This window comes from Pundamilia nyererei, unplaced genomic scaffold, assembly GCF_000239375.1.
Source record: "Pundamilia nyererei isolate P.nyererei 1_Seehausen unplaced genomic scaffold, PunNye1.0 scaffold00061, whole genome shotgun sequence".
NCBI lineage: Eukaryota > Metazoa > Chordata > Actinopteri > Cichliformes > Cichlidae > Pundamilia > Pundamilia nyererei.
Genome location: NW_005187462.1, coordinates 2,085,611 through 2,098,484, shown reverse-complemented (window position 1 = coordinate 2,098,484; position 12,874 = coordinate 2,085,611). Strand labels below are relative to the sequence as shown.

General features: G+C 40.5%; 1 long non-coding RNA gene across 2 annotated transcripts in view; it reads left to right on the top strand.

Moving 5' to 3' along the window:
• LOC102196923 (uncharacterized) overlaps positions 1–12,874 on the top strand; it is a 138,096-nt gene that overhangs the window by 33,449 nt on the left and 91,773 nt on the right. For both annotated transcript variants that reach the window (XR_311783.1, XR_311784.1), the window contains exon 2: positions 9,236–9,313. This is a non-coding gene — a long non-coding RNA (uncharacterized LOC102196923). The remainder of the gene's footprint in view (positions 1–9,235; positions 9,314–12,874) is intronic.

Genomic DNA, 12,874 nt, shown 5'->3' with positions numbered 1-12,874 from the left:
ACTACAGCTCAGATTCTTTCCAAAACGTTTTGGCCGTGTGCTTCTGAAGTTCTACCAATTGTGTTGTGGCATAATGAAACATAATTGGTTGAGGACTAGTTTAAAGTGGATCTCTGCATCTTAACGTTATTAGAGAAGCATTTGAATATCCATGTGCACAAGATAATTAACTGTTCCTACAATTTAATTATCTTGTATGCACAAGATAATTCAATTGTTCCCAGAAGTAACATAGTGTGCAGAAGATGAAAAAAATAATCTTATGGTACCACAGGGACTTAAGGTGAACCTGAGCTGAGCTGAGATTAAATATGTGGTGAAACACCTTATTGTCCTGCTCCACCTCACATGGTTACAGTGCATGAACCAGTACGGACTCTCAGCTCCATCATGAGCTTTCTCATTTCAAAATGAAGGACATTAAGCTTCAGACAGACTTTTATGGCCTCAGGTGCTGGAACAGTCTAAGCTGGAGGACACGAGAGCAGCTGGAAATGTTTAAAAGAGTTAAAAGAGGGCTAGAGACTAGTTGGCAATACCTCTGGTAGGGCTGCTAGCAGATTGCTGCAGTGTCCTGTGTTTTGCATGAGACTCCAACTTCTCTGCGACACTTACTAACTAGTTACTGAGCAACAGTGAAACCTGAAAAAGTAGAAATCGTTCTTGCAGAAAGACCGGAGCCCACGCTCAGTGTTCACAGAGTGTCTCTTTATTTCTGGTTACTTTATTACTGGGCGTGCTCACACACGCTGCTCTTCCCCGACGTTGCTCATCAGTGCCATCACCATCACCTGTCCACTCACCTGCCTGGCACCGCCTTCAGCTCACTGCACCACCCTCCCCTACAGCTGAGTCAGGGGCCACACCTCTCCCACAGTTCAAAAACAAAGTTGCACGTTTTACTTCCACATATGGTTTGTGTCCCACGTTTCCCAGTTTCACTGCTGCTCCACAAGTAGTTGGGGAATGTTTGCGTCTGCCATGCAAACTGTGGACAACTGTTGCAACTTACTTGCAACCAAAGTAATTGAAAGGAGTTTTTAGTGTAGCATTATACATCTCTTTGGGACCAATTTTATGTAAGACTGTTAGCAACCTCCAACAACCACTCGCCAACCAGTAAGGGAATATGTATTTTCCATAAGGACGTGGTTGTCAGGGGAACGCAAACTGGTATCTGTATCTGCATGACTGGGAGTTTAGCAGCTGATTCCACAGTGATTCTAGCAACCTCCAGCAGCCGCCTACCAACTGGATGGGCACTAAAGCTTTTCCTAAGTGACCGGTGGTTGCGAGCAGTCTTATCTCTAGGACTGTGTGACTGGGGCCTTGCTAAAGCACCAAAGCTAATGTCCTGTTTTAAAGAAAGCGATCTAGAGCCACACCAAAGATTAATGTTTTGTTCTACTGTGCGGCGCCTCCCTCCCACTGAGTTACATGAAACCCAGTTGGTTTTGCATAATCCTGCTGACAGTTAAATAGCACTACAAACCGTAGGAGGGCGGTTGAAGAACACATCCTCCACTGAGGTTAATGCCCTTACTTTATATTTTAGGTAAAGTGATTTGGATCTAAATTTGATGAGTTCCTCTTCTGTTCGTGCATCAGCTCTCCACCAAGACTCATGAAATTCAGCTTTGAAGCACTGTAAGCATGTCTTTGTGCTGGCAGCAGAACAAAGAGAAGTTCTAGTGTGAAATTTTAGATGCAAGTTTTAGAAGCTTCAGCGATTTCTTAAATTTAGTTCCTTGAACAGCAATATTTAAAGATACAGTAAAAATACACCCACACTCAGAAGACACATTTAGATGTTGTATGCACTAGTACAGCCTCCAGTAAACTTACGGTACACTGTCTTTTTCTCATTTTCTCATATATGCACAAACACACACACGCATTCCCAGTGTGTATTAGCTGAGGCTGGGCTGCAGCAGTGTAATGACTGCAGCCACCAGCCTTTGACTGGAAGCTCGCTCGATGACTCTCCAGCTCGGGTGTTTTCAGCTGCCCGTCTCTTCTCAAGTTTCAGTCAACAAAATCAGCCGTTTGAACTTCTTCCCCCTCAAAACAGCGAATAATCGCAGCGAAGAAAACTTGATCTAATTTGGTAGGTTGCTCGTTCCACAACATGAAAAGCACATGATGTTGAACTGACTCTGACCTCAGTGAGATAATTTTTCAAGGGCAGCCTGATCCTCGTTTGTGTGGGAACAAATTATTATTAAGTTCAGCCAGGCTTGGCTGCACATCAAAGGCTGCATTTACAGTGCGAGTCATTATGATCTGTCTAAAAATTGCTGCTGGTATCAAATGTTTTGGACGGGTGTTGATATACAGATGTGAGTGTTTGGTTCATGAACCCTACAAAACTAATGAATCTGTGAGAGGTTTGCCTTGAAAATCATCATTTTTAAATACCTTTGAAACATACTTTAAAGAGAAATATTTAGCAGAGAATTACGACGTGTGTGTCTCATTTTAAACAGTCACCTCTCAGTCTCCTACTGGATGAAATGGTTTTCACCAACTAAAACTTACAGTTCACAGATTCAGCAAATTCAGCTCAGCTCCACATTTAGAGAAACAGGTGGTGGAGCTGTAAACTTAATGATTGGTCCTAGAATGTATTTCATTATGGAAGAAGTATTCAGGACAACGGTTTGCTAATCCTCTGTTTCTTAATGCAAAACTATCATTACCTGTGTGCTCATCATAGTAAAAACAGCCATTCACTGTGGAAATTACTGTATTGGGCGACCGTGGCTCAGGGGGTTGGGAAGCGTATCTGTAACCGGAAGGTCGCCGGTTCGATCCCCGGGCTCTCTGTCCTGGTCGTTGTGTCCTTGGGCAAGACACTTTACCCTACCGCCTACTGGTGTTGGCCAGAGGGGCCGATGGCGCGATATGGCAGCCTCGCTTCTGTCAGTCTGCCCCAGGGCTGCTGTAGCTACAACTGTAGCTGCCTCCACCAGTGTATGAATGTGAGAGAGAATGAATAGTGGCATTGTAAAGCGCTTTGGGTGCCTTGAAAAGCGCTATATAAATGCAATCCATTCATTATTTGTTTTGATGTTTTTAACTTATTGATAAGGAGGCATAAATTCATAAAGAGTGGTTCACTGTAGTAGCTGCTCAATCTGAGAATCAGGTGCTTTAATAGATTTACTGCAGTAATCTAAGAGGCTGCTAGAAAATTAATGGAAGTGAAAATGAAAAAAGTTGATACATGAATTCATTTTTATGAAAGTCTTATGTTCATTTTATGTTATGGGGGAGGGAGGGGGCTTAAGCTAATATTCTGAGAAAAAAATGAGTTCATTATGAACAAGATCCTTTTGAATATTCTCTTGGATTAAAACTGTAAATTCATGAGAAATGAACTTCAATGAAACTGTTTTGTTGTCAAAGAATTCCATTTCTTCATTAGTTGAACAGCCACGTGGAACATTTAAGGTTTAGACTGAGCTACAAATGTGGCCAGGAGTTTATCCGACCCCCAGGCTCGGCTCTCGGGTGTTGTTTGCCACCTTGTTTCCTTTTTGTCTAATGAAATAAAATGCTGTGTCATCAGACACGGGTAAATGGTGTCTAGTATTATTTTTAAAAGTAAAGTAAATTCTGAGAAAGAAGAGAAAAACGAGCGAGTGCTGTTTGTTTTCTCGTTTGTCCGGCACAAGTGCTGTGCTTTAAAGAGCTGTGGTTGAGGTGCAGCAACACGATGGAAGACATCCTTACATCATTTTTATTCTCCCAAACAGATCGATTCAACAGCAGCGTCTCTTCTGGATGCTTCCATTGATGATTCGGATATATTCAGTAGCAAGGGGCTCTAATCTGACTCGGTCTATGTGGGGTGAGAAGGTTTTCTCTCCAGCTGAATCTCTGAAAATTTATGTTTTTAAATTTGTGAGTACTATTAACAGAGTTTTTTTTACTCTCTGAATTCAATTTAATTCTGAGTTTCTTCTCAGTTTTTGTAACAAATAGTTCATAATAGCTGTTTTAGTTGTTTTTATTTTTAGAAATTTGGCAAAATATTTAATTCCTTATCTACAACAGGAATCTGACCAGTATGCAAAAAAATAAAATAAAGCTACTACTTTAACTTCTACTTTTCCCGTGTTATTAGAATATCTGATTTTTCATTTCCTAAGTCTTGACAATCAATGGAAAAATCAGTCTGATACATATAAAAAAACTGTGGATATTTTTTTTCCAGAAAAGTAATTTAAGACGCTGTGTTGGAGACGTTGGTTCAAAGTGTCTTTATTCAAATAATCTTACTGAAGGAAACTGCGAGTATATTGATAAAGTGAGAAACATGATGGACTCAGTTACCTTCCATCAATTATGTTCCATACTTGTGCATCTTTATAAAAATGTAAGTCCAGCGTCACAGGTTTGTGGCCGAGGTCTAATGAGACCTGCAGTTTATAAAACGCAGCAACACAGACAAGGTCAGACCTGCTAATGATTTAATGTTCCTGTGAACCTCTGGCAAGACTAATTTGTTGCAATTTGGGTCTGGTTTCCCCATTAAAAAGCTGATAAAGGCTTGTAAATAATGAGCCAGTCATTGTCCTCTTTGTGCCCTTTAGTCCTGTTGCACCATTAATTAGCTGTTTGATACTCTGAGTCTTACCTTTAGTCCCTGTGTGCCTTTTTCGCTGTGGCTCGCTGTCCTGCTGGTTTGATGTAGGTTTTAATGAGACTCCAATGAGACTCTCAGCCTGCTTTCACAGCTGCGTCCACCAGCTGCACATGTGATGGAGCTGTTAGCTGAAATCTAATGGAGAATTTGAATCATCATTAATTGTTATTTTTTTGTATTTATGTTTGCTGTGCAAAATGTCTGCACACCTGAATGTGTGGCAGGAAAACAAAGAACCAAAAACCCCTCTATCTGACCCTCTCATGTTAAATGAGGAACATCTAAACTTCTCATACTTGCATTTATGTAATAACATTAACAGCAACATTTACTCAAAGGTTTAAGGAGATTCCCAAAGCAGTGAGCTCATCTTGGCCCCGGTCAAAGTAATCCTAGACGCACTCGGGTATAAGATCACGGACGCAGGTAGAGGAAGCCCTCCGTGGAGAATAAGGCTGGAAGCCAAAATCCAGGAAGCCTGGAAGGATGTTAGCTGGTTAACTGAGGTGCACAAGGTCTCCATGAGAGACAGGCCCTGGGTGACAAACAGATGTCCATAACACTGAGACAAACAAAGCCACGAGGCTGAAGAGATAAACCAGAGAAGCAGAGGGTCTGTTCTCTGAAGATCCATCCAGGGTGTTCTCTCATCTACCGGGAATAACAGCACGAGGGCAGAGCCACTCAGAGCTGAAACTCAACAACACTGGAAAAACATCTGGGACAAAAAGGTGTCACATACCACCAATGTCAAGTGGCTGGTGGACCTGAAAGCAGACGACAGCAAACAGAGCCAGGGGTGCCAGGTGCTGAAGGAACAGCTGGAGCAAATGTGGAAGGTCAAATTCAAAGTGGTCCTAATGGTAATAGGAGCATTAGACACTGTAACCCCCAAACTGGAAGAGTTTCTCCAGCAGATTCCAGGCCAACATCAGAGGTTGCTGCCCAGAAGACAGCAGCTAAGATCCTGGGCAGAACCCTCAGACCCCCCCAGACCTTTAATAGAGGACCTGAGGGACACACACATTTTGTATATTTACAGGGAGGACAGGGATTATGCAGACGCTGCCCACTGTGAAACCTCTACTCTGATGAAACTGTTGTAGTATTTAACAAGTTTTACTTACCCAAGGGTGGAAGCTGAGATAAATAAAGGCTTTCTAGATATTAGAGATATTGTCACTCGAGCAATAAATAACTTTTACTTAATTTAATATTTAGCTTATTTAAAATCCAAAACAAAACTGGTCAGAAGTGTAGACGTGAACAGTATAACACAAGCCAGTTAACTTTCAGGGAGATTAATCTGCATAGAAATGTGACTCTGAACACTTTGTAGACGGTTTTGACTTTAAACTTCTAGACTTTGTGTTTTGGATTTGAATCTGCTGCCATGTTCAGATATTGATGATCTCGCTCATACTGTTGTACAGACAAACACATGTGCAAGGATTTCATTGGTCCAACTAAACTCTTCCTATGCATTTATAAATATGAAAATGCTGCCGCTCATAAATCTGATGAATGTCACACAGACCAAAACATTACAACTTAATGAATGTTAATAAATGTTCCAGTGGTAACCGAGCCAGCGTGTGAGCGCTCCTTCTAATTGCTTTTACACTGTTTCATGTTTAAAGTGTTCTATTCTCTCTTGTAATTTATACTATCTTTGTCTCATTAGTCTCAAATTGTTTCAATTGTGTGAATTGAAACTGTCATATTTTTGTCATTCTTCTGCAAAGCAATTTAAATTGGACTAACCTGTATGAATAGAGGGGAATTTGGAGTGATACATTTACAAACAGACACACATGCTGCTGCCTTCTGATTGGCTCTGAGAGGACTTAATCAGCTGAATGTGAAGCAGTCTGAATGAGATGGGGAAGGAGATGCTTTTAAAATGCAATATTAGAGCAGTGAGACACACGCTTGCTTTGTTTGTGTGCAGGTGTGGGGGAGGCACTTTCAATCCTTGCAGGATTTGTGGTTTCTTCTCTAAATGTATTCAGCAGGGGGAGAATTGGTCTCTGGATTTGAAGGTCTTAAGCTAGAAAGTCTTTCCTGCGGGGATGTTGCCACTGAAACACCTGTCTTTGGCTTTTTTCTTTGTGCTGAGATACACCAGCATTGTGCTCAAATCTCAAAATGTAAATTGTACAGGCAGAACTGCAGCGTATAATCCCTCTATGGATGCGTTAATGTCCAAGTAAAATATTAGAAAGCAGTAATATTGCGTTTGCTATGAAGTTCCTGATAAAGGATTAGCCAACAGCTGTCACAGCGCTGAAATGTTGATTCTCAATACTTTATGCAGTGATGCCTTTCAAACAGTGGGACCAATATTAACTCCACAGCTTCAGGAGGTGAGGAGTTAAAAATATCTCTCAGCAAACATTTCTGGCACAACTTTGCCTTCTTCCAAGGTGCATGGAGAGGATGAGACGCTAACAACATGGAGATGTGATGGTTATGTATTATGTATTACTATGACCCTGATGAAGGCCACAACATGTTAGTCAGTTAATAAAATTGTTCCTCTTCACTTTTAAGTGTTGCTGGAGTTCCTGTGTTGTTAGTTTAAGATATTTCTGCCATGATTTGAATCTGATAAAAAGATGTTTTGTAAGGTTGAAAGTCTGCTCTTGAACGTTGTTCATTTCACCTTTTGTAATTTTTGCAAAAGTTGTAATTAAGCTTTGACGGTTTGCATCATTTTTGACCGGCTGAAAACATTCAGAGATCTGCAAACATTTAATCTACATTTTCACCCTTTGTTCACTGTCCTTTGTTTCAAATAATGTTGTTACTCTTGGACTCTGTAGTCAGACTCAACAGTAGCTTTTCATGACTCATAATAGGTTCACCACAGGCCATTTTAACTTCTGTCTCTTTATAGACTGAAAAGCCAGCTTCCTTCTTATTGGATAATTTTGAGCTGCGTGGCTGAGAAGACCATATACTTGCTGCCATATTTAATGACATCATACAGACACCAGTGTAAACAAACTGTCTGAAACTTAGCAGTATGAAGCTTCACTGATTCGTTGTTGGAACCTTTGCCCCTCCCTAATATGAGTATTTATCAAAGAAATACACCTGCTCAGCTCCTCAGATTAGCTTTTGCCTTTCGTCAGGCATTAAAACTTGTTAAACTGACAATGATTCAGACCCCTGGCTGAGATAAAATTAATAGTCTGGAAATCCTCTTTCATGGCTTAAACGCTTGTAACAAAAGTCCAAAAATAAAGCTTTTCAGAGTTTGCAAAGCCATCCAGTGGACTGGATTGGACCCTTGGGTGGGCCCATCCTGGCTCATGGGCCATATGTTTGACAATTTTGTCAAAAGACTCTATTGTGGCTTTTGAAAAAGATATTATTGGTTTTGCATCAAGCTATGAAGTGCATCCCTAGTGTTTTCAGCAGGACTTTGAAGTAATCACTTCAAAGAAACATCACTTCATACATAAAGGAGATGCTGAGATTAGACGTGTCACTTCCTGCATGGAGTCTGCAGCTGCTATCAAGATGTTATCACATCAGGATTTATTAATGCCTTCTGATTATTGTATTCATTTACACCCGATGAGCGCTGTCATTATTTGGATTCTATCAGCAGTCAAATCTCCAAATACAAATCAGGCATGAACTGGCGTGGCCTTATTGTGCCATTCAAATGTCAAAGTCATAACATTACTGCTATATATGGAATCACCAGGTCAACAGTAGTTTTAGACTACGCAAACGTCAAATAGCTAATTATCACACAATTTACTGCATTTATTGTATATCACACCTAAGCTTTCCTTACAGCCTTTCCCAGGATGTGAAGTGTGTGGTGTGTTAGTGCAATTATGTAACAGTATCGCTCAATAATTAGAAGCCAGCTACCCACCACCCATCCACATTTTACATGTTTAAATAATTTAGGCACGTCTACTCCTGCACTTTATGTCAGTGTCCAAACGAGGGTGCTTGGTGAGGAGGAAAAAGAAGGAGGGGCAACCTAGCCTGGATTTAGGAGAGTTAATAAAGCTGTTTCCTGTTAAAGTTAAATCCAGGCAACATTAATATGTTACATCCAGTAACATATTAAGGAACAGAAGGATAAAAGAAATCCTTTTTGGTCAAAGCTGCTCGTGTTAACTTAAACAAACAAATGTGTTGACTTTGTAAATGAACAGCGGCGGACTTCGTGTGATTCTGTGTCAGCTTTCCTGGTGAATTTAAGGCAAAAAAAGTTGGTTAGGCACAATTCTGTAAATATCTTCACAGACCTGTAAGAGAAGTTTGACACACAATCAAATCTAGCTGCACTACACGGTGCACACTGGTAAAGCTGAGTTTAACATAAACAGCTGCAGAGAAAGACAGAACCAGTTCTTTTTACTGGTTTACTACATCCGTATGACTCTCAGCTCTAGAGTTGTGGCATCTCGCTGGCCTGCAGGCATACACTGGATACTAACACTGTAATAACATAGTCCCATTCACCACACAGCATGCTAACATTAAAGACTGTCCTGTTCCTGTGGGTGTTTTGGTAAAATAAAAGTAATGGACTCGATGTTCTGTTCCTTCCAGGAGGGCACGAGGACAAAGAACTAAAGCTGGCCGAGGCGTCTCAGTATCAGCTGTATCAGTGATGTCAGGCAAACAAACGTAAGTAATAAACAGTCGTCCACCAACAGGAGTCAGTCTTGTATGTTGCAGCCAAGATGTTACTGATGGAGAGAAAATAACTTTAGTGAAAATGTTGAATTATGGAAACAACAGCTCTTAGTCTGTAACACAAAGACTGATTGTGCTCAAACAGAAAGCCTCCAGTGCTGAATATTGATCAGATGGAGTCAGCAATTTGAAGGATTTGCTTCGGGCTTTGTTGCATATGATGGGTCCCCTTACTGCCAGCGTCTGACTGATTGAAGAATGAATCAGTCAGTCAAACAAAATAATCGATATGTTCAGTTTGTCCTTTATATTCATTAATACAGATTAGTTTCCCTAGACTTTTCTTTTTTCAACCACACGCACTTTTGTTTTGCTATTAAAACATAATCATATGGAAATTATCTGCTGTGCTTGTTAATATCATGGGCATAAGAAGATAAGATGACAGCACAGCAGAGTTTACCTCCAGCCAGCCTGCAGGTAAATCACTGCTGAATCTGTTGAATAATTAAAAACTCAACACTTGTAAATGAGTTTTGTCTTTTGGGAACAACAACCTAGTTCAACACGTGCTGCAAAAAAGAGCTGGGCATAGGCGTTGTGAAGTCGGCCACTACATTCGGACTTCTGAACCCATCACGACAGCGTTTTAGCAGTCGCTATTTGGGTCTGTTTGAGTCCGACGTGATCAGCTAACGCTATCATTAATAAACTGTACAGATGCAAAGCAAAGACATGCTATATATCTGCTATTGGATTAAGACAAATGTGCTTCAACACACAGGAAGACGTAGTGTTTGGCATATCCAAAAGACACCATTAGCAACAATACAGTTGAGAGGACCAGTTCACTGACTTTAATTAACAGAGCCAAGGCCTAGCACACAGCATTTAGCTAAAGCTCCCAGTGCACCCTGTTAATCAAAGCAGCAGTGCCCTTAACTCTCAGCCTTACTACTCTCCAAATGCAAATTACCTGCCGCTGTTATGGAGGTGTACATTACTCAGAGGCCAAAACAGCTTTTAAATGTAATCAGTTGGTCATTTTAAAATAGGAGTCTCGTGAGATTTCATCACTTTAGAGACCCCCACCCGAGACTTTGGGTTTGCTGCTGAACCCACCTGAGGACCTCACTACATCCCTACAGCACACAAATCACTTACTGGTGTTCTTCTGGTTGGTTTAAGTTAGCAGAAGTACAGCCCATTAATTTCTTCCATATTAGTGAAAACATTGACCGTGAGTTACAACAGAACTGCCTCCTGATGATTAGAAGTATTTGTACAATGCTGGCACAGTGTCCCAGTTGTATTGACTGAATTAATGACACACTTTAATGAGGCATTTTTTTTAACCTTGGCTCTTTTTTCCATCTTTTGGGGTCTAAATAATTTATACTGACTAAAATGGCTGTGATTGGTCCAGTACTGAGTAAGAATGTAACCAGCAAACTGCAAAATGGCTTTAAAGTCCCACAAGGCAAACTCACATGTCAAAGTAAGAATGCTTGTTTTTGGGTCTGACAGGCTGAGGTTGTTGTTCTTGTGCAGACAGCAAGATGGAAAGGATCTCTGCAGACACACAAGTGTGTGACATGCTAGAGAAGTGTCGCTCTGAGATGTGGTGAGAGGTGTGGTGTTGTAGGAATACAGTCGTGTCAAGATGAATATGAGACACAGTCCTCCAAGGAAAAGTGGAAAAACATTAAATAGTTAAAATATAGAATAATTTTAAACAAACAAAGAGAGATAAGACCGTCTTTTGGTGGTCGGGGAGTTGCGTTCTCTCTCAGTGCTGGATCAGTAGTTCACCTATTTTTATTTTGAAGATTGGAAAATCTGACTCACGGTTAAAAAAGCGTTATTGCCCTTTAGCAGTGGATGGTTGTTTTGATGTAAATCAATCAACCACTGGGATGGAAAAATGAAGCCAACAACTGTGCAGTTCCTCAAATGGCCACTGAGTCAATTCCAATAGAGTCCTGAGTTGAAATGTGCTGTACGACTTTAAAGCATAAAAACATGTTTACAGGCGGGTACAAAGGCTGAGTCCTCACAGACAGGCGTCCCAGTCAAAGGGCTGTGCTAACTGCAATCACTGAAGTGGACTGGTCTGCTGTGTTTGTGTTGTTTTGACCAGTTGGACCAGTTTAATGGGATTATCTGATCAATAATAAAAACCCTGTTGTGTGTTACAGCTCAGCCAAGAAATTTGTTCTGTAGTTTTGGTGAGTAAAGTTTGCAACACAAATTCAGGTAATGCTTCTGTCATTGCATTTCACCCCTCTTACTAAGCCTGTTAGCCTTAGCTAATGACTTAATAATAACATAATAGTTATGTATTAGTACTTCAACTAAACCTGGTTAAAAGAATCTGATGTTAGGCTTCCAAATGAGTCCAAAACCAGTGCGTGATGTCATAGTAGCCACCTCAATTTTTGTCCACAAATACAGAGTATCGATGTACTTTTTCTGGATTAAACCCGAACACCAACTAGCTAAAGATGATAGATTTAACCACTACATCTTTGATGATAATATTATCATTAAATGATCATCATTAAACATTTACTGGAAAACAAATCTCTCTGCATTTGCAACGTGCTAAACAAATAAATAAATGTTCTTTTTCTTTTGCTGTTGCAAGCTTGTTACATACAAACCATTTCTATGAGACCTGCTTGAGAAGAGACTAAAGATGTAGATGTATGTCTGAATTGTCCCCACACCTGCTTTTTTCTCTCCTAGCATGGTGAGGTTAAAATAGACACAATTTGCGTTGCTCTGGAATTGAGAGCAGCTCTTGACAGACACTGTTGCTGGTTGAAGTGTGCTGGTTAATGGCATGTGGGCAAACAAGCATTGCATTGGCAGGTTCAGAGAGACTCTACTGGTCTGGTGTAGGAGCTGTGCATCACACAAGGAGTGCCTTCTCTGCCGAGCACCCCGAGGACCTCTGTATCAGCAAAGCTGCATTCATGAATATAAATGTGTTCCCACTATTATTACACTTAAACACCTGAAGTCACGTGCAGAAGCAGTCGCTAAGCGCTCGCTATTAGAGAGCTGCTCAGCAGATGACACTAAGGAAATATAGATATTGAAAGATGTTGACACTGAAATAAGTTGAGTTCCCTATAACTTTTCTAATATGTAACAAGTGTAAGTGACAATCTACGTGAAGGGACATTAAAGGGACAGCTTGTCAAAGTCAGTAACAATGACTCTTTACATCTTGTTTACCTTTGCTTTGTGTGAGTTTTTAGTAAAAGTAAATGGCATGCTGCAGTTTATGTTTTTCTTTGATATCAAAATCTTAATTTTCTGCAGTTGAGGTTTGCAGCTCCCATTCTTCGTTTTATGTAGGGATGTACTATAGAGGAGGATATTATTAAAGCCAGTAGGTTATTTATTTCATAGCACCAGCATGTAGAATGTCCTTATATGTCCTGTGATCTCAAGTTCAGCTCAGAGCATTGCTATTTAATAATGCCAAGTAATATCATCCTCATCTTAGGCTAGATCATATAGTAAGGTCAAGCCTTTGTGTGT